Below are 19,847 nucleotides of genomic sequence, written 5' to 3' on the forward strand. Positions count from 1 at the left end.
ATAAACATTTACATTTAGTGACTAACAGGTGACGTCTCCTCGAGAGGTCTACTCTTTCTTTTTTTTTCTCCATCCAGTTCAGACCACCATAGTTGACTTCTCCAGGCCACAAGTCATCTATGCAGAGTTTGCTGCCAGGATGTCTTCAACTTCTCGCTTTATCAACACATCAAATTCACCCTATGAACTAACACACGCTGTCCCTAAATATATTCGCAGCAATACTGTGCCCTTAATGGTAGTGCCCCCTGTAGATAATGCCACAGTCTGTGTCCCCTTATTGACACATGCTCTGTGCCCCCTTACAGAGCGCACACATGCTCTGTGCCCCTTATATAGTGCTACATGTTCTATGCACCCTTACATAGTGATATATGCTCTATATCGCTCTATACATGCTTTATACCACATGTTCTATGCCGCTCATGCTCTGTGCCCCTTATGCTCTGTGTCCATTATGCTCTGTGCCCCTTATGCTCTGTGACCCCATGCTCTGTGCCCCCTATGCTCTGCAACCCCATGCTCTGTGCCACTTATTCTCTGTGCTACCATGTTCTAGTCCGTTTATGCTCTGTGACCCCATGCTCCGTGCCCCTTATGCTCTGTGACCCCATGCTCCGTGCCCCTTATGCTCTGTGACCCCATGCTCTGTGCCCCTTATGCTCTGTGACCCCATGCTCTGTGCCCTTTATGCTCTGTGATCCTTGTGCTCTATGACCCCATGCTCTATGCCCCTTATGTTCTGTGACCCCACGCTCTGTGCCCCTTATGCTCTGTAATCCCATGCTCTGTGCCTCTTATGCTCTTTGACCCCATGTACTGTGCTACCATGCTATGTGCCCCTTATGCTCTGTGATCCCATACTCTGTGTTATTGTGCTCTGTGCCCCTTATGCTTTGTGACCCCATGCTCTGTGCCCCCATGCTCTGTGCCCCTTATGTTCTGTGCCCCATGTACTGTGCTAACATGCACTGTGCCCCTTATGCTTTGTCCCCCCACGTACTGGCCACAATGCTTTGTGCCCCTGTGCTCTATGTCCCTTATGCTCTGTGCCCCATATGCTTTGTGTCCCCATGCTCGGTGCCACATGCTCTGTGCCCCATGCTCTGTAACCCCATGAACTGTGCTACTATGCTTTGTGCCCCCATGTACTGTGCTACCATGCTATGTGTCCCTTATGCTCTGTGATCCTATGCTCTGTGCCCCCATGATCTGTGCTACGTATATATACTTATATATACCTTTCCCTGTCGCATGTCCTCAAACGAGGTTGGCATCAGTGTAGCATCCCAGGAGGCACACAAGAGAAGTTCCTTTGTTCTGCCAGGCCAGTGCTGAGGCGGGTGTTCAATTGTATCTGTGTCTATCCTGTGGATTCATAATAATTCAGTGCAGGGACACATGGAAACCGGGTGAATGGACCTGCTAACCGGGTGCCTAGGAGAGGGGGCCACCCGGGACCTCCTTCAGGAAAGATTATGCACCCTGTGTGGCCACTCAGATTACACACCCCTAAGGTCAGCTTTGCAAGGGACAGCCCATACACAAGTGTGGCACTGTTTCTGGAAAACATGAAAGCAAATTTTCGAATCCCAGACAACTCCTTCATACCGTAACACACACACACTGAATATCTCCCATAACCGCTGCTACCCTTATTACTATATATTCAAGCTTGCCGTTAGGTATGTCACTTTCTTAAATATCTTTCTTTATTGTTAATATTTTGAAATTGGAATACATAAAAAATGCAAGAAAAATGGGTTGTCAGTCTCAATGATTCAGGGACAGTACCTGTCTTCATAGATTTGGTATATTAGCCATATTTTTCAAAGGACACTAGCTAGAGGTAAACCTCAAACAGCACTGAAGACATGCTGCTTCTTGTCTCTAATCAAGACTCGATCTTGCTATCAAGAGGCTTTATAAGATGTTACAGCAATAAGCTGCTCGAATGTTACTGCCATGGCAACAAGCTACCATGACGTTCAGAGAAACCAAAAGATCTTCTCAAATTTAAAGGAGTGTTGACACTTCTCCTAAGTATCTTATTGCATTTACAATGCACTGGAGATAGATGTCCATCTAATGCTATTTCTTGTAGAAAACAATCAATATAATATCAATTTTTATAGCCATATCATTATTTTGTACGATACAATCTGCAGATAACCTTTGTATTTCAGCTTAATAAAATGAAATAACATTTTAGTAAGTTGGATATGGGTATAAATAAAAGATCTATACAATGGACTCATGTGAATAGTACGTACACTTCCAGAATTGTACCTAGACTCCAGCCAGTTGACATAATAATTCTAAATATACAGTATTACTACAGTACATAATGCAACCACTTAAATTACATATACTTACATACTTCAACTGGTTGGGTCTAACATCCATGACTTACACTTTAGGTTTAACGTAAATAACTTCCTGCTCCATTGAAGAATATTATTTCTTTCTTTTCTGATCCTCAAGAAAACATCAGTGATTCATGGTCATCATAATGAACATCTTGGCTAGCTGTCCTAGGAATAGATACTGGCAGTTTTATTGTTTATTGTTACTGCACAAATTGTACATATTTTCTATAATTATTATTATAGCATGAAGGAACCTTCTTCTTCACATTATCTAGTAGGATATGATAGTCGTTGGGATAGAAACTTGAAAACATACAAACACATTATTGTAGTTTATCAATTATGAATCTTAATATGTAATGAGACACAACATAATCCACCATGTATCAGCCGTTCCTTAAACAATTAGCAATTTCATTCCACCTCTGGAAGACAATTCAGACTATGTCACAGTGTCTGCATCCTAATGCAGAGGTGGAAGTGCAGGAAAATTATCTCTCTTTTTTCCAAGGGACACATGAAGATATAATAAAGAGAACAAATTGTAGCTGAATTTCCCCTCAATTTAATTTAACAGGGACATAGACATGATGAGAATTGTCTGGAGGAGCTCTCAAAAAATCATTTCACAGAGGCGATTGCAAAAAGTTTATAGACAAAATGCTTCATCATTGTCTAGCCAGGTCTGCAACATTTTTCTCTTGGTCTCAGACACACCTACACATTCCACAGTGAAGGCGTATTGCCCTCTGGTGCTCGTTTTTTTGTGTGAATCTGAAAATACTGATGCATACTTTCTTCTTCCACAAATGAAAGAGTAAGCTTAACCTTCCATATACCTTCATAGTACAGACACATTTTCCAGCCTGAAAATACAGGGAATTATTTAAGATCCACAGTGTATAATATATTACATTGAATAACACATTGATAAAACATTTAAGACTGTAGTGATATTAAGTGATATGTGACATCAACATAGAGAAACAAAATGCTGCCAAAGAACCTAACATCACAGAACCAAAATGTACAATTTTTGCTCTTCAGAGGTGGTCATGCTTCAATTTTAGCTTTTTGTTACAGTAAATAATGTTCCAAGTCATTGGCAGAAAACATTTGAGGGATGTTCAAGCATGCAGTAGTACTTGTTACGTTTCTTTTGATAATATTGTGGATCCTTAGACTGTAACTGGTTTTCTGTTGGTTATACTAGAGTGCAGAGTCTAAGCAATGTCCTGGGTTTCTTCCTTAAGCACCACAAGAAATGTTGGACTTTGTACCTGTAGGATGCACAGGTCATGGTCACCAGAATACTTCCCAGTTGGCAGCTAAAAGTAGGAGGAAAGACAGGAAAAAAACAGATGTGTAGATTGAAACAGGACAATACACAGATGTGGAGCAGGACCAGAACAAACTAGGAGCAGGAAGCTGGAACATTGTGACCAGGAGCACAGCAGGAGCAGGAATGAGGTCACAGGAAAGGAATGTGGTCACAGGAACAGATTACGAGTCGCCCTACAGATACCAGGTGGTTTGAGGCAGTACACAGAGCAGAAACTGAAATGGAACCAGATGTAACTGCACTGAAACTCAGGCAATGGATGAGAGATGTGGCTGAGTTTTAACAGCTAACCTTTATGATCCCATCACAGAAGGCACTGCTGCTAACAGAGCTTATTACCAAAGAACTGATCCAGTGCTTTGTGGAGTGGTCTCATATAAGACATATAATAAACAATAATATCTCAGCATGGCTGCAGGATCAAATGATGTCCTTCCAGCAATAGTAGTGCTGCTCACAAACTGTCTAGCAATAGTGATGAGCGGCATAGGCAATATTAGTTTTCACAATATTTTGAAAATTTTTCACATAATATTCGCAATAAATACATGTAACTTCACATTTTATCAGGTCTGAGTAGATATTACTGATTGGTGCACTAAGTATTGTTGTGACATCACAGTACTATGTCTGTAGCATGTATGTATGGACATCGGAACCACACTACAGTATGTTGAAAATTATATACTCCGAACTTTGGCACAAATTACACCAGAATTTGGGCACAGCCACAATAGTAAATATGGACCTTTGCGTTAAAATTGGGTCTGCTCTCAGGAACCTCAGCTGCAGGAATGCTTACATGAAGAACATTCTAATGACTCTGTTATAATCGGACATATCCATAATGCTGCGTGGTCCCATTCTACATGTCTAGCCACAGAGCTGCCAGTACTAGATGAAACAATTGTAAGCAACAAATCCCCATATCCTTCACAGAAGGGATCTCCGAGACCAACTCAAATATGTATAGAATATTATCCCAAGAATTTGATTCCTAGTTTAATTGCAAATGTGATAAACGTTTCTACCATGTTACTCTCACTTTTATTGTAGAGTGGTGTTTTCCTCGGAAGAGTCACTTTTGTTGAAAGTCTATTATGGAGGAAAATACTGTAGTTTCATGAAGGTTGGGAATTGTTTTGTAATGCTTTACAGTGTAATATATGTATTTCAGAAATGCAAGTCTGCCAAGGGAATTAATATTATGGAATTAGTCTACAGGAACATAAATGCATTAGAGTTTTATATATAACATTTATACACTGTGGTGCAGCTCTCCTAATCCTAACATTTAGTGTAAGCTTAGGCTAGTAGTCTAAAGATATGCTATACTTATCAACATGGCTCATGCTTGCTGATAAATTTGCATCTTTAGACACTTTAGTCTAATTTGGTTGGCTTATACTATACCAAAATTTTTGGCTCATGGTGTCGTATCCTTAGTCATGCTCCTTTTCAGCCAAGCATACATTTGGCCAAATTAAGCCAAAATTCTGGCAGATTTAGCTTAGTAAATCTCCCCATGTACCTTTTTGGCACCAAAGATTAAGATGGGCTAGAGGTAGACAACCGAATTTAGGAACTGAGGGGATTGGAATACATTTATTGCGAAGACATCTTAGGAGTGACCTACAGTTATTATATCTTAGGAGTGAACTAAGCCTTTCCCTGGTAACAGTGTCTCTTGGTAAACAGGTACCCCAGAACTCACACTGGCAGGTAACACAGACAAATAGCTTGGTTAGTTTTTGATTAGCTAGCCTTCCATTAAATCTTCAGAGTTTCTGAGCTTTTTTGCTGGGTATACCGAAAGCTCTGTGCATTTGTTTCCAATTTCTTGTATCACAGTCTAGTCCAGGGATCAGCAACCTTCAGCACTCCAGCTGTGGTGAAATTACGAGTCCCAGCGTGCACACTTGATAGAAGTCCCATAGAAGTGAATGGAGCATTCTGGAAGTTGTAGTTTCACAACAGCTGGAGTGCCAGAGCTGACCCCTGGTCTAGTCTATTTGTATTGTATCTGTGTAGCCTGGGACCTGTTGTTCTACTTATCTTTCATTGATGGTAGCATAGTAGTTGTGTTTTTTGTGGATTCTGTTTCCATTTTCTGTTTGGTTTTGAATTTGTCTTGGCTGTCATGCAGGGGTGTATTGCAGAGCATGATCAGTTCAGCTTTGTCTTTATTTCTGCTCAATGTCATTGATCGCTTTCTATCTGAATCCCATTACCATCTTCCATCTGTTCCATTACTGGACTTCCATCTCCTTCATCTGTTACCACCATCATTCAGATACTGACATCAATCAGTGAGTTATTTGTCTTTGTTGCCTGTCAATGTGAGTTCTGGGGAACCCGAGTACCAAGAGACACTATGACCAGGGAAAGATGATTGCTATAGGTGAAGTCCAGTTCTGCAGTGAACACCGGATTTCATTACAGTAGGTTCATCTCTACAAATCTAGAAAATGATGGTGTATTAATCCCTTTCCCACTTTGAGAATATTAAACTGGTTGAAAGGTCAATGCATATTTTCTGCTAAAAAATCAAATATTTTAAAGGGGCTGCAATATTGTATGGATAGGAGATCAATATCTTGAAGAGCCTGATTTAAATATGAATTCATAAGGTAAAATGGAAATGAAATAAACATTTTGTCATTGTTAAAGATGCCCTCAATCAGGGCCAATTACGTTTGCTCTACTGCTCCAAATTAGTAGTAATCCTAGGATTTTAGATGCATGGAAGAAATAACACTGACACCAGTCAAAGCATTTTTTTTATTTATTACAGGAAGTTAAGCAGTTTTTATAAGTACATCGGAGGGAACATTCCCCTGAGGCTAGTGGCATTGTTCCATTGGCTAGAATACTAAAATAAGAAAAGAGATATCACTTGGCATCTGCACATTGTGCATTGTTTAACTAACTTTGGTATGCAAACTATGTAAACATCTAAGTGCAAGCGCCATATTGTAATGGCTTCACACTAACAGCAGTACAGCATACATCATATATGACACATCAGGGAGGAGGGTCCTCTTGGAACTTAAATGAATAAGGCGTTAGCTGAGAGCTGGAGGATATGGAGGCCATCTTACTTAATCAAGAATGATATCCACATCTCTATCACTCCCCCCTTTGAAGTCATTTCAATTGTCCGAACGCTGTCCCTAATCTAAGTAGGTTCTACAATCTGTCCCATTGTACCTGTTGGTTGTTTCACCACTTTAGAGACAACCTATCCCTAATGGATAGGCTCCCTCGTAATGGACTTATACAATGGGAATCAGATTCTCACCTATCCCTAATACAGAATATATGGGGGTGATGTTGAGAGGTGGATGCTTAGTTGGGTTTCAGTCTTCAACTTCTCGATTATTGTGAACATAAAAACAATTAATACTGGGAATCTTTGGGCAATACTATCTATGGGTCACTGGGCTGGAAGTATCGGACTGTAACAGCTTTGTTCTTCCTTTTACACAACTTTTTCATGGCCCAGAAACCTATTTTTACTATCTCATTTGAAATCCATATTCTTTGAGTCAGGATCAGCAGTCACACAAGGGGGACAAGAAACACCATCCTTTTCAAGTCTCTAGACTCAACAGTTTCTTGCAATGACTGGCGTAGATCCAATTAGGCTTTCCTTTGAGCTTCACTGATTGCTTTGCAGTCAATAAAACACTTGGAATGGACCATAAAAACAAGGGGTATTGCTTTTTACCACCACCAATCTCCAGACACAGTGGGTTCCAGGTACGTATCAAGATCTGGAAGTGAAGCAAAAACTCTGAGAATTTATGTTAGTCAAATACTTGTGCAAACTGATCACATAACCTGTCAGACAACCATGTTGCATCTGGAGCTGCGGTTGGAAATACAATCCTATCCTAGGGGCTGACCCAAAAGGACCTTATAGGGACTAAGGCCTGTCTTCGATTAGGGGTATACCTTACTGAAAGATGGCTACCAACCTAATGTCCAGTGCTTACCATCTCTGCCATGGCTTTTTTGAAATCTTTAATTTTAGTGTCCCGTTCGTTCCTTTTTTCCTACCCTACCACTGCTTTGTGCATGGTATGAAGCATGTAAGGCCTGTTCTACACTCAAAACCTTTATTACATCCTGCATAAATTCACAAGTGAAGTGAACACCTCTGCCACTTTCAATGGTCTCAGGTACCCCATACCTGCATACAACTTCGGCCATAATCTTCTTTGCTGTTGTCTTGGCTGTGGCCTTAGCTATCAGGTATGCTTCTGGCCATCCTGAAAACAAGTCATCACACACCAATACATACTCATACACACCCACCTTGGGTAGTTTAATGTAGTCTGCAAGCGTTGAAACAGATACAAAGGGCAAGATTAGTGTTTCTGGGGTACCTTAACCACCTTGCCCACATTGTTCTGGCCACAAATCATACATCCTTGAGTATATCTGGCTGCTACAGTGCTGAACCCTGGGGAGTACCATGTACTAAATCACACAAAGCAGTTTTTTGACTGGTGTGTCACCCCATGGGTTGCCTGTGCCATTGTGGATTAGAGGGACCTGGGAAGGCAGAGTTTCCCTTGAAACTGTATTAGGTCTTCCCCCTTTTTACATCCACTAGTCCCTTTCCTCCTTCCCCGCCTGGTTCTGTAAGGTCTTAAGAACTTCCAGGTAGACAGGAGGAGTTATTTCAGGGACCTGAGCTGTGTCCACTTGGGCTTTGGTCTACCTAGGCAATTTGGCAGCCATTGTTGCCGTCTGATCTGCCTTGGCATTTCCCTTTGCCTCCTCTGAGTCTGTTTTACAGTGACCTTTGTTTTCATCACCGCCACCGAAGTAAGCAACATGAGGGCTTCCATCAGAGACCTCACTGCTTCCCCATTTTGATGGGTTTACCTGAAGCGGTCAGGAAGTCTCTGGCTTCCAAATGGGCCCATAGTCATGGGCTATACCTGGAATCAGTTTAAATGTTGGCTGCTTTTTTCCTCTGCGTATCTGCAAGCCATCTCCAGAGCCCTTAGCTCCGCTTCTTGGGCAGACATATGTGGTGGTAATGATTATGTTTTTTTAGTGCCATGTTTAGTCACCTCTGCCCAACCTGTGTAGTACCTGCCATCCTGGCCATACCTCAATCCATCCACAAAGAGCACATCATCTGGATTTTCTAATGGCTGATTTACCATATGGTCAAATCCCACTGTCTCTCGTGACATAATCTTCAAACTGTCATGAGCCTCTTCCTCTGGATCTGGAAGAAAAGTTTTTTAAGTGCCTCCCCCCCCCCCCCTCCCTCTTGTTCCAGAGGCAACAGAGTTGTTGGATTCAAAGTATTACATTGGACAGTAACATTGCCAGGCAACAAAATGGAACACTGCATTCTCAAATGGCGGGCAACAAAAATATTTTTGGGTTGTACTTTCATGAGGAACAAGTACTGTCACTTTGTGGTTCAGGACAGAGCTTTTATCATGGCTTGTACAACTGCTATAGCTCTGATGCAGAAAATACATCTCTGGCCATGGGTCAAGTCTGGATGAATAAGCAAAGGGGTTAAAATGTGGAGAATGCCCTATGTCAGGCTTTAGCACAGTGAACACAGGAAGGAGGAGTGATGTGTATGCAGGCTCCTGCCCTACACTCGTTCAGCTGTGCTCGCATACAGATCGCGCCCTGTGTCCACTGTCCTATATCCACACTGCTAAAGCCTACAATAAAGCTGGTTAATAAAAAAATATAAAAAAAGATTTATCCCTAACGGCATGGGAGGAGCCAGGAAAGGAGGTGGGGCAGGCCAGGGGTGGGTAGTGGGTGGGGTTAGGCGGCCCAAATCAGATTCTTGCTATGGGGCCCAGTGAGTTCTATGTATGCCCCTGGACAGAAGTGTCATGGCTGCAGTATACAGGTGCAAGAAAAAGTATGTGAACCCTTTGGAATTATATGGATTTCTGCACAAATTGGTCATAAAATGTGATCTGATCTTCATCTAAGTCACAACAATAGACAATCACAGTCTGCTTAAACTAATAACACACAAAGAATTAAATGTTACCATGTTTTTATTGAACACACCATGTAAACATTCACAGTGCAGGTGGAAAAAGTATGTGAACCCTTGGACTTAATAACTGGTTGAACCTCCTTTGGCAGCAATAACTTCAACCAAACGTTTCCTGCAGTGGCAGATCAGACGTGCACAACAGTCAGGAGTATTTCTTGATCAGTCCTCTTTACAGAACTGTTTCAGTTCAGCAATATTCTTGGCGATGTCTGGTGTGAATCGCTTTCTTGAGGTCATGCCACAGCATCTCAATCGGGTTGAGGTCAGGACTCTGACTTGGCCACTCCAGAAGGTGTATTTTCTTCTGTTTAAGCCATTCTGTTGTTGATTTACTTCCATGCTTTGGGTCGTTGTCCTGTTGCAACACCCATCTTCTGTTGAGATTCAGCTGGTGGACAGATGGCCTTAATTTCTCCTGCAAAATGTCTTGATAAACTTAGGAATTCATTTTTCCTTCAATGATAACAATCCGTCCAGGCCCTGACGCAGCAAAGCAGCCCCAAACCATGATGCCCCCACCACCATACTTCACATTTGGGATGAGGTTTTGATGTTGGTGTGCTGTGCCTCTTTTTCCCCACATATAGTGTTGTGTGTTTCTTCCAAACAACTCAACTTTGGTTTCATCTGTCCACAGAATATTTTGCCAGTACTGCTGTGGAACATCCAGGTGCTCTTGTGCAAACTGTAAACGTGCAGCAATGGTTTATTTTTGGACAGCAGTGGCTTCCTCTGTGGTATCCATTAAATCCATTCTTATTTAGTGTTTTACGTTTCGTAGATTCGCTAACAGGGATGTTAGCATATGCCAGTTACTTTTGTAAGTCTTTAGCTGACACTCTAGGAGTCTTCTTCACCTCATTGAGCAGTCTGTGCTGTGCTCTTGCAGTCATCTTTACAGGACGGCCACTCCTAGGGAGAGTAGCAGCAGTGCTGAACTTTCTCCATTTATAGACAATTTGTCTTACCGTGGACTGATGACCAGCAAGGCTTTTGGAGATACTTTTATAACCCTTTCCAGCTTTATGCAAGCCAACAATTCTTAATCGTAGGTCTTCGGAGAGCTCTTTTGTGCAAGGCATCAGTCACATCAGGCAATGCTTCTTGTGAAAAGCAAACCCTGAACTGATGTGTGTTTTTTATAGGGCAGGGCAGCTGTAACCAACACCTCCAATCTCATCTCATTGATTGGACTCCAGTTGGCTGACACCTCACTCCAATTAGCTCTTGGAGATGTCTCTAGTCTAGGGGTTCACATACTTTTTCCACCTTCACTTTGAATGTTTACATAGTATGTTCAATAAAAACATGGTAACATTTAATTCTTTGTGTGTTATTAGTTTAAGCAGACTGTGATTGTCTATTGTTGTGACTTAGATGAAGATCAGATCACATTTTATGACCAATTTGTGCAGAAATCCATATAATTCCAAAGGGTTCACATACTTTTTCTTGCAACTGTACATACTGGGCGAGTTCTGGGCTCCTTGCAGCAGTACCACCCAGGTATCCTGTTTACCCTCATGTGTGAAGGCAAACAACTACCAACTGTCACAATGTAGTGGTACTGAAAAGAAAACATTTGTCAAATCAATCACAGTGGAGTGGGTAGGGGCAGTGGGAACCTGAACCAACAAGGTGTATGTATTGTGCACAAAGGGGCTGTGGCTTCATTGACAGCACATAGGTCACGTACCATCTGGTACTGGGTGGGTTTCCCCTTCTCACTTTTCTTTTTCACAGGGTACAAAAGAGTGTTAGAAGAGGATACAATCTCCTTGATAACCCCTTTTTCAAAATGTCTCGGACTGTTTGAGATATGGCATCTGACTGTGCCATACTCAAGAGATACTGCATCTTCCTGGAAAGTGGGGCGCCAAGTTTCATCTCCACTTCCACAGGAGGAACTGGAAGCTTGCCAACATCTGTGGGTCCCGCAAGCAGGGCTTCCTTTTCATCTTATGGGAGTACTGACGCAAATGTGGACCATGGAGTTTTATTACTAATGGCCAACAAACAAAGTTTCTGGTCATTGAGGGCACCTGTGAGTTTCACAGTACCATCCTCCTGGTATGAGATGCTGGCATGTACTTTTGCAAGAAAGTCTGCGCCCGGGGGCAACAAGGGGCATTATCACTGACCTGCAAATGGGCAAGCACTTCCTGGTTAAGGGCAAATCTAACACGGATGGGCTCTGTTAAAAGGGAGTGTACTATTTTCCACACTCCACCATCCACTCCTACACAAGAACGGGTGTCTGTGGAGATTAAGTCAGGGGAAGGACATGTTTGCTGTGCACAACTGTCTTAGCTGCTCAATTATCAATAATAAACGGGACTACTTATTTATCAGTCAGAGTGAGGGATATCATTTGGGCCAGACTTGAATCTGCTTAAATGTTTAAGGGCACAGCCGATACTGGATTGCCTGTTTCCTAGTCTTGATCTAACTTTTCCTTCTCACCTGTCTTTGTGTCATCCTCTCTGCCTCCCAGCCGACCCTAAAAACATGGGTGTCTGTGGGGACGGACAGTGATCCGGGCACGGTCAACAAAGAATACAATCCTCTCATGTGGTGTGGACAAGGAGTACCACACACAGCACAACACTTTCTCCAATCTGGGTTCTGGGTCCCACAGACTCTGCAGGTCTATCCCCCAGGACCAATATATGGTGGCAGACTTACTTTTTCCTTTCTCTGTTGGGGAGGTGGTTTAACATTATCATGATAACATTCATAACCCGACTTTCTCTGTCTCTCTAAATCTCCTCTATACACTTTCCTTACTACTCACAGCCAGACTCCTGCCTGTTCTGTGAGCTTGTTATCTTTCAGCCACCCTTTATTTTCCTACATGCTTTTTTTCACTACTCTGGATTCAGTTTACCATCAGGGGGGCACGTCTACACCTTTAATTAGCTTGCTGATGTCCTTCACTGCCTGTCTACATTCTTTCTTCCTTACTACATCTACAGCATCTTATCTCAAGGTTAGCATTCTTCAGCAACATCATATGAAAGACAGAAAGAACAGAATCTGTTCCATCACAATCCCCTCTTTTTATGATTCTAGCAGATGGGCAGGACCCCCAGGGCCAAGTATTTCACTGGACCTGAAGTCCTGGACATCTGCACCAACTGCAACACACTGTTATGAATCGAGATGAAGTTGCTCCAAGTGCTGACTTAATCCTACTAAAGGAAACACAAACATAGAAGATAAGGCATTTCATATAATTAAACAATTAAACAATACTACCAGTAATAACTAATTGCAGCACGCCAGACCCGCAGGGTATTGCGATAGTGAGGTCACAGTTATGGGCAATCGAGGGTTACTCACTTTTTAGAGGGGAACCCTGGACAGGCATGCGGCAGTGAAGGAGAGGTAGACACAAGTTCCTCTGGGGCACACTCTGTATGAAGGGACCAGGCCTGATGGTGTGTGAGGTGCCCTGGATGTTGCAGGTATTTTGAGTGCCTGAGGCAAAGTCCCTTTAATGATCGTGACGCCAGTGCCTGTAACGGTGGCACACCGATTTGTAGGAGTAGTAATAGAGTACACAGATGGTATGGTAAACCAAACGTTGCTTTACTTGGAGAAACAGTCGAACTTTGTACATACAATTAATGAAGATGCAGTCCTTTATGTCACATATGCACAGCAGGTTTACTTCACAAAACGGCAGGTATAAATCTTGCAAAATACTTGGAGTGTAAACAGTTAATGCTTCGCAGAACTATGCTGCACTATCCCCTCAGCTATTCTAGCTGGCTGGATCCCAAGGCCCGGATGCCTAAATGCAGGCTTTAATCCTTGGTGAATAAATCTTCCTCCAATATTGACCCTTGCTTTATATTAAAGTACCTCTACCCATCAGCTTACTTATCTGAGCTGGTTGTTCTGTTCCTGTGCTGGGTTTGAAGGTGGCTGCAGGTTACTCCCAGGAGGTCCATTCCTACTACTGGGGTTACTTCATCTGTGTTAGCTGGATTTACTGGTCTCCAGGCAGGCTGTACTCCTTCTCTAGCCTCCTGGGGCAACTAGAAGCCTGGACTATCTAGCTGCATGTCAGGACGAGGCCCTCAGCATATCTCTGGCTGGTGCCTTCTCACTTCTGTCTCCACAGACTCCTGACTATGACCTGACCCCTCCCTGTCTGGGCCTGGACAATTATACTAGGGGCTCCCTATCTCCCTCTAGTGTCTAGGATGTCTAACTACACCCACATAGGCCTGCTATGGATGTAACAGGGGAACCATACAAATGTAAAAACACACAGAAAAATACATTAAATGCATAGATAAATATAATATCACTGTCCCTTGTAAGCAGAAGTAACACGTGACCCAATTGACCTTTGTGTAGTGCCCACTCCTACCTAGTGGGACACTACATAATTACAGGTATATGTATATCCTGCACTTACTGAGTTTAGTACTCTATATGGTGCTACTTAGATCTATGTGTATGTTCTTGTGTTTGTAGCTTTATCAGGAAAAAATACCAGTAACTAAGATGGCTGCTGGGCAGGAATTTCCCTCAGTTAAGATGGCCGCTGGGCCGGCTGGAAGTTGCAGGAGTTAAGATGGCAGCCAGGCCGGTATTGGATTAGTTAAGATGGCCGCTGGTGAAGAAGTTACCTTAGTTGAGATGGCTGCTGGGGTTGTGGTAGGGTCTCTCAGAGCCATCTTGGAGGGGAGTATCAGCGGCATGTAAAAATAATTACTTGTATATTCGTCATACATTTCTGTCCAGCCTAAGTTTTTATACCTAATTATTTTCATGCTGATTCTTGCATTGTTATTCATAATATCTAGAACAGAATGCTCTAAATTCAAGGACGAATGTCCTGTGTTTACTCCTGTGAGAAACTTTGTGATAATTTCATTCCTTGTTGGCCTAAAACCAGAGCACACACCTCCCTATGTCTCTCTGTGATGATTTCTTTTTCATTCTTGATTCTTTCAACTCTTAATTTGGCCTCATCATCACATCAGTTAGAGGTTATTTCGCTCACAGTAAACTTGGCTGTCCTGGTCCACACAGACAGAACAAGTCACAGACATAGAAACAGACATAAAGGACCATTTCCCATACATTAACACACATAAGTCTTTGAACTTATTGACAAATAGAATTTTCTGTAGCTCCATACACACACACTCAGTAGCTCACACACATTGCCTTGTTATTATCTCTTAGTATTACAACATTGTACTCGCTATCACACATTCCAATATCGTGACATCACTCCACTCGCAGCTACGGCCCCCGCTGTCTCCCTCCATACACCTCAGCCACCAGCTGCGGGGCCGTATATTCACCAGGCAACAGAGACACGGTACACCCCATGGTACACAGACAGGGAGATAAGACACGACACTCCCTGAGGACCACAACCGGACTCAACTCTTGACAGCCCTTCCTCTCAGAGACACACAATCAATTATCTTAACCACTCAATCACAAACAAGACAAAAACAACCGGCACCTTCCCCTTTTTAACACCAAGCAGAGCTCACCCCTGTGCAGAATATTTTCTCTGGCTCCCATGTCTGGTCTGCCAGCCGGGATTAATCCATCCACCACCGCAGGCAGAAATTGCCACCGCAGGCAGAAATTTATTATAGCCCCTATCTTGAGCTCCCCCCCTGCCAGGGGAATTCTCTTCCTCTGCTTAATTGTTAACCGTGAAGGTGCCTGATACAAAAACACAGGAAAGAAGTACCCACAGGAGAGCAAATCTTTTTCCTCAGTCTAAGGTTCTAGGCACTAAGGATCTCAACATCAGCCAAAGCTGCTACTTACAGTGTAACCTTCTTCCAGCAGAAAGATTACCACAGCACGGCGGGGTACAGCAAGAGGCAGGCAAGATAACCAGTTTTCTTACCTTGCCTCTGGGTCTGCAATCCTCATCCTCAAGTGTCATCCACCGTGCTCTGGGAACCCAAACTTTTGGCTAGCGATGGTATCTTCTCCCGAGCCCCACATTGGGCGCCAAACTGTTAAAGATGCCATCAATCAGGGCCAATTTTGTTTGCTCTTCTGCTCCAAATTAGTAGTAATCCTAGGATTTTACATGCATGGAAGAAATAACACTGTACACAATAATACTTTCAAGAGAGATCACCGGCATCAGCCTGCTATACCACCTAGCTGTTATCCTGAAAAATTTGATTAAATAGATGGCTTATTATACGGAAAAAATGAAAAAGAATGAAAAAGAAACAATTTATATATATATATGTGTGTGTGTGTGTAAAAATACATATACCTGTTTATTCCTATCTTACAATACACATTTATCTCTATAAGGTACCAATGTTTTTTATATATATTGTTTCTTTTTCATTTTTTCTGTATAATAATAAGCCAGGCATTTAATACAAGAAATAACACTGACACCAGGCAATGGTCAAAGCATTTCTCATTTATTACAGGAAGTTAAGCAGTTTTTATAAGTATATCAGAGGGGGCATTCCCTTGAGGCTCGTGGCATTGTTCCATTGGCTATAATACAAAAATAAAAGAGAAAACACTTGGCATCTGCGCATTGTGTATTGTTTTACTAACTTTGGTATGCAAACTATGTAAACATCTAAGTGCAAGCGCCATACTGTAATAGCTTCACACTAACAGCAGTACAGCATATGTCATGTATGACACATCAGGGAGGAGGGTCCTCTTGGAACTTAAGTGAATAAGGCGTTAGCTGAGAGCTGGTGGATATGGGGGCCATCTTAATTAATCAAGAATGATATCCACATCTCTATCATCACCATTAAAGGACGACCAAAAAAGGAAAATTAAGCATAACCTGCTCTGGAAAGTTTGTCTGTAGTCCTTTCTTCTTGGACTTCTGCAAGTGGCTGTACAAAGCAGTTAAATAGATATCCTGCAGTCAGTGAAGGGTTTCCTTTCTCTCTTCATGTCCATCTTTGACTGGAGACTGACTCTGTGCATGAACAGAACTCGCAGGCAGGGCTTAATACTACAAAGCGTGACGAGATTTAGACTCCCGCACTCACTTATTTTGAAGTGTCAAATTCTCCGTCTTTATTTAGCAAGTATTTCACAGACAATACAGGACTCAAATTCTCTCTGGTGTAGATTGTTGACGTGTTTCGAAAAATTCTTATTCGTAACAGTGGTGTACGTCTGGTATTCCCAGGTATAAGTAGGAACATAGGTGTATCTAATTAGCGCTAAGTTCCCTCCCCTTTCAGCATAATGTGAGGTAGGAAGCGGGCGAGCACATCAGAAGGTTGGGGTTCCACCCCTTTACCACACCTATTGTTGATAATCATCACCTGGAACACCAGACTCTTTCAACTTTAACATTTAACATTTAAAGATTTACAAAATGTTGCATTAGAAATATTCATACAAATTTTCATAAACATACATGATATTTGTTGTCTCTTCTAACATGATAAAAACTAAGTATCATACAAAAAAAACATTGAAAAAGAAAAAAAGAAAAAAGAAACTCTGCTGATGGACATACTGCTTTCATAGGTACCTATTCACATTGTGATTGTGTTACTTCGAAGTTTATAGCGTTGAGCAAGTTTGTATTTATATAATATAAAGATGATAATAATAATGCCGATGGCCTGATCAGTAAAAATGCATGATTTCCCTCCTCATATTTAATCCCTTTGGATATCTGGTTTCTAATTTAAATATCCAGAAGACCTCTCTTAAATTAACCTGGTGTTTTATATCTCCGCCTCTTATTGGAATTTTTACATGTTCTATGGCATAAGTCTTAAAGTATTTCAAGCTGCGATTATGTTTCTCAATAAAATGTCTTGCCGCATTCGATATGTTGGTATATGAGGGATTCTCTATGTAGTTCAGGTGTTCCAGAATTCTATTTTTAAATTTTCTTATAGTACACCCTATATACATTTTATCACATTGTTCGCACCAAATTAAATAAACCACTGCTCTTGTGTTGCAGTTGATATAAGACTTGATTTTATGTATCTCTGTATGATCAGAGTTTGAAAATGTTTTTGTGTTCTGTACATAATTACAAGTGCGGCATTGCTGACTACCGCAGCGTGTGAATTCCTTATATACCAACCATGTGTCGGTTTGCAGCTGTGTTTCTCGTACAAACATTGACGGAGACAGGGCATTCCCTATTGTTGGAGGTCTCCTGGATACTATTCTACAACCTTCCTTCAATATAGTATTCAATATATTATCTTCATGTAGTACCGGCAGGTATTTTTTTATTATATTTTGAATTATATTGTATTGGCGGCTATATGTGAATACCATGGTGGGTTGTGTTTTTTTGTTATTATTTTTGGGATCTTCCCTTGTCTCACCCTTTATGTACCTACGTTAGTTTTTTTCTTCTTTAATATTGTCTTTGGGATTTTATATTGAAGATTTATTTACAATTGTGTTTGCGTTATTTTTAAACAATAGGGATTCTCTAGTTTTATTTTTAGCTATTTGGAGGCCTCTTCGGATCATCCATTCTGGATACTTTCTTTCCAAGAGGCGCATTCCTATAGTATGGCATTCCCTTTTGAAGGCTTCAATTGTATTACAGTTTCTCCTAGCCCGTATAAATTCACCTACTGGAATAGATTTGATAGTATGATGTGAGTGATGACTATCTGCTCGTAAAATTATATTTCCTGTGATCTCTTTTCTATATGTTTCTGTTTGAATAATTTTATCTGGAATATCTATAAGTTTCAAATCCAGGAACTTTATTTGATTAGAATCCTCACTATAAGTAAATTTAAGGTTGTAGGTGTTATCTTGTAGGTGCTGCATGAATTCCTGTACGGCAGGTACATCGGCGCTCCAAATTATGAGCAAATCGTCGATGTACCTGCCGTACCAATTCAGGCAGTGTGCAAAGAGATTATCTGTACTGTATATATATTTTTGCTCCCAATATGCCATGGTTAAATTGCCCAGGGCTGGGGAGTATTTAGCCCCCATTGAGACTCCCTGTGATTGAAGAAAAAACTTATTATCAAATGAAAAATAATTATGAGACATGAGGAAGCGGGTTACATCAAGGACATGATCTATGAAGTCATCCCTATATCCACTGTATTTGTGGAGATGGAACTCCAAAGCTTCTTTTGCAACAGAATGTGGAATTGAAGGATACAATGCTACCACATCTATTGTGAGCCATTTGTATTGTGATTTCCATTTTTTGTTATAGAATGACCGGAGGACCTCCGATGTGTCCTTGATGTTACCCGGTGTCCTCTTGACCAACGGCTGGATAATACAGTCCAGCCAGTTGCCAAGTTTCTCTGTCAGGGCTTAATACTGCATTCACTTTAACAGAGTGTCAGACACCATGAAAGAGTATAGAAGCTGCAAAACTTCAGCAGCTTCACACAGAACCTCCCAGCCTTTTCAACGTGCTCACTCCACTCCAGCCAATTTCATTTTAACCCATTTACCCATTGCATGTGGTGAAGGACCTGAAAGGACCTTAGTGAGTTCACGATGTGAGCAGAGCTCCTGTGCTGTGTATATGTGACATGTTAGTGGTTTCAAAAACCAAACACGAACAACAAAAGCTCATGTGTGGGGACATATCTATAAGACCAAATTACAAACTCCACACATGTAATGCAAAAACATATTTATTATGTCATATCCAAAGGGACATACAATACATAAATAGAAAAAATGGTAATAAAAAAAATCTGCATTGGAGTAGATGAGACATACCAGTCTGAACATATTGGGAGTTGTAACTCTCTCCTCTTATACCCCCCTCCATGTAATGTCCACCTCATAATAGCAGTCTGAATGTGCTGGGAGTTGTAGTTATTTCCTCTTATACCCCTCTCCATGCAATTTTCACTGATAATAACAGTCCGAACATTCTGGGAGTTGTAGTTTTCTCCTCTTACACCCCTCTCCTTTTAATGTCCATTGATGCCCCATAATAACAATCTGAACATGCTGGAAGGTACAGTTTTCTAGTTTATTCCCCTGTCCACTATTGCCCCATAATAATATCCTTACACGCTTGAGTAATAATGACTAGAGAGGAAGATCTTATAGATTTCTGGCT

The sequence above is a fragment of the Bufo gargarizans genome, chromosome 5 (genome assembly GCF_014858855.1).
Source record: "Bufo gargarizans isolate SCDJY-AF-19 chromosome 5, ASM1485885v1, whole genome shotgun sequence".
NCBI lineage: Eukaryota > Metazoa > Chordata > Amphibia > Anura > Bufonidae > Bufo > Bufo gargarizans.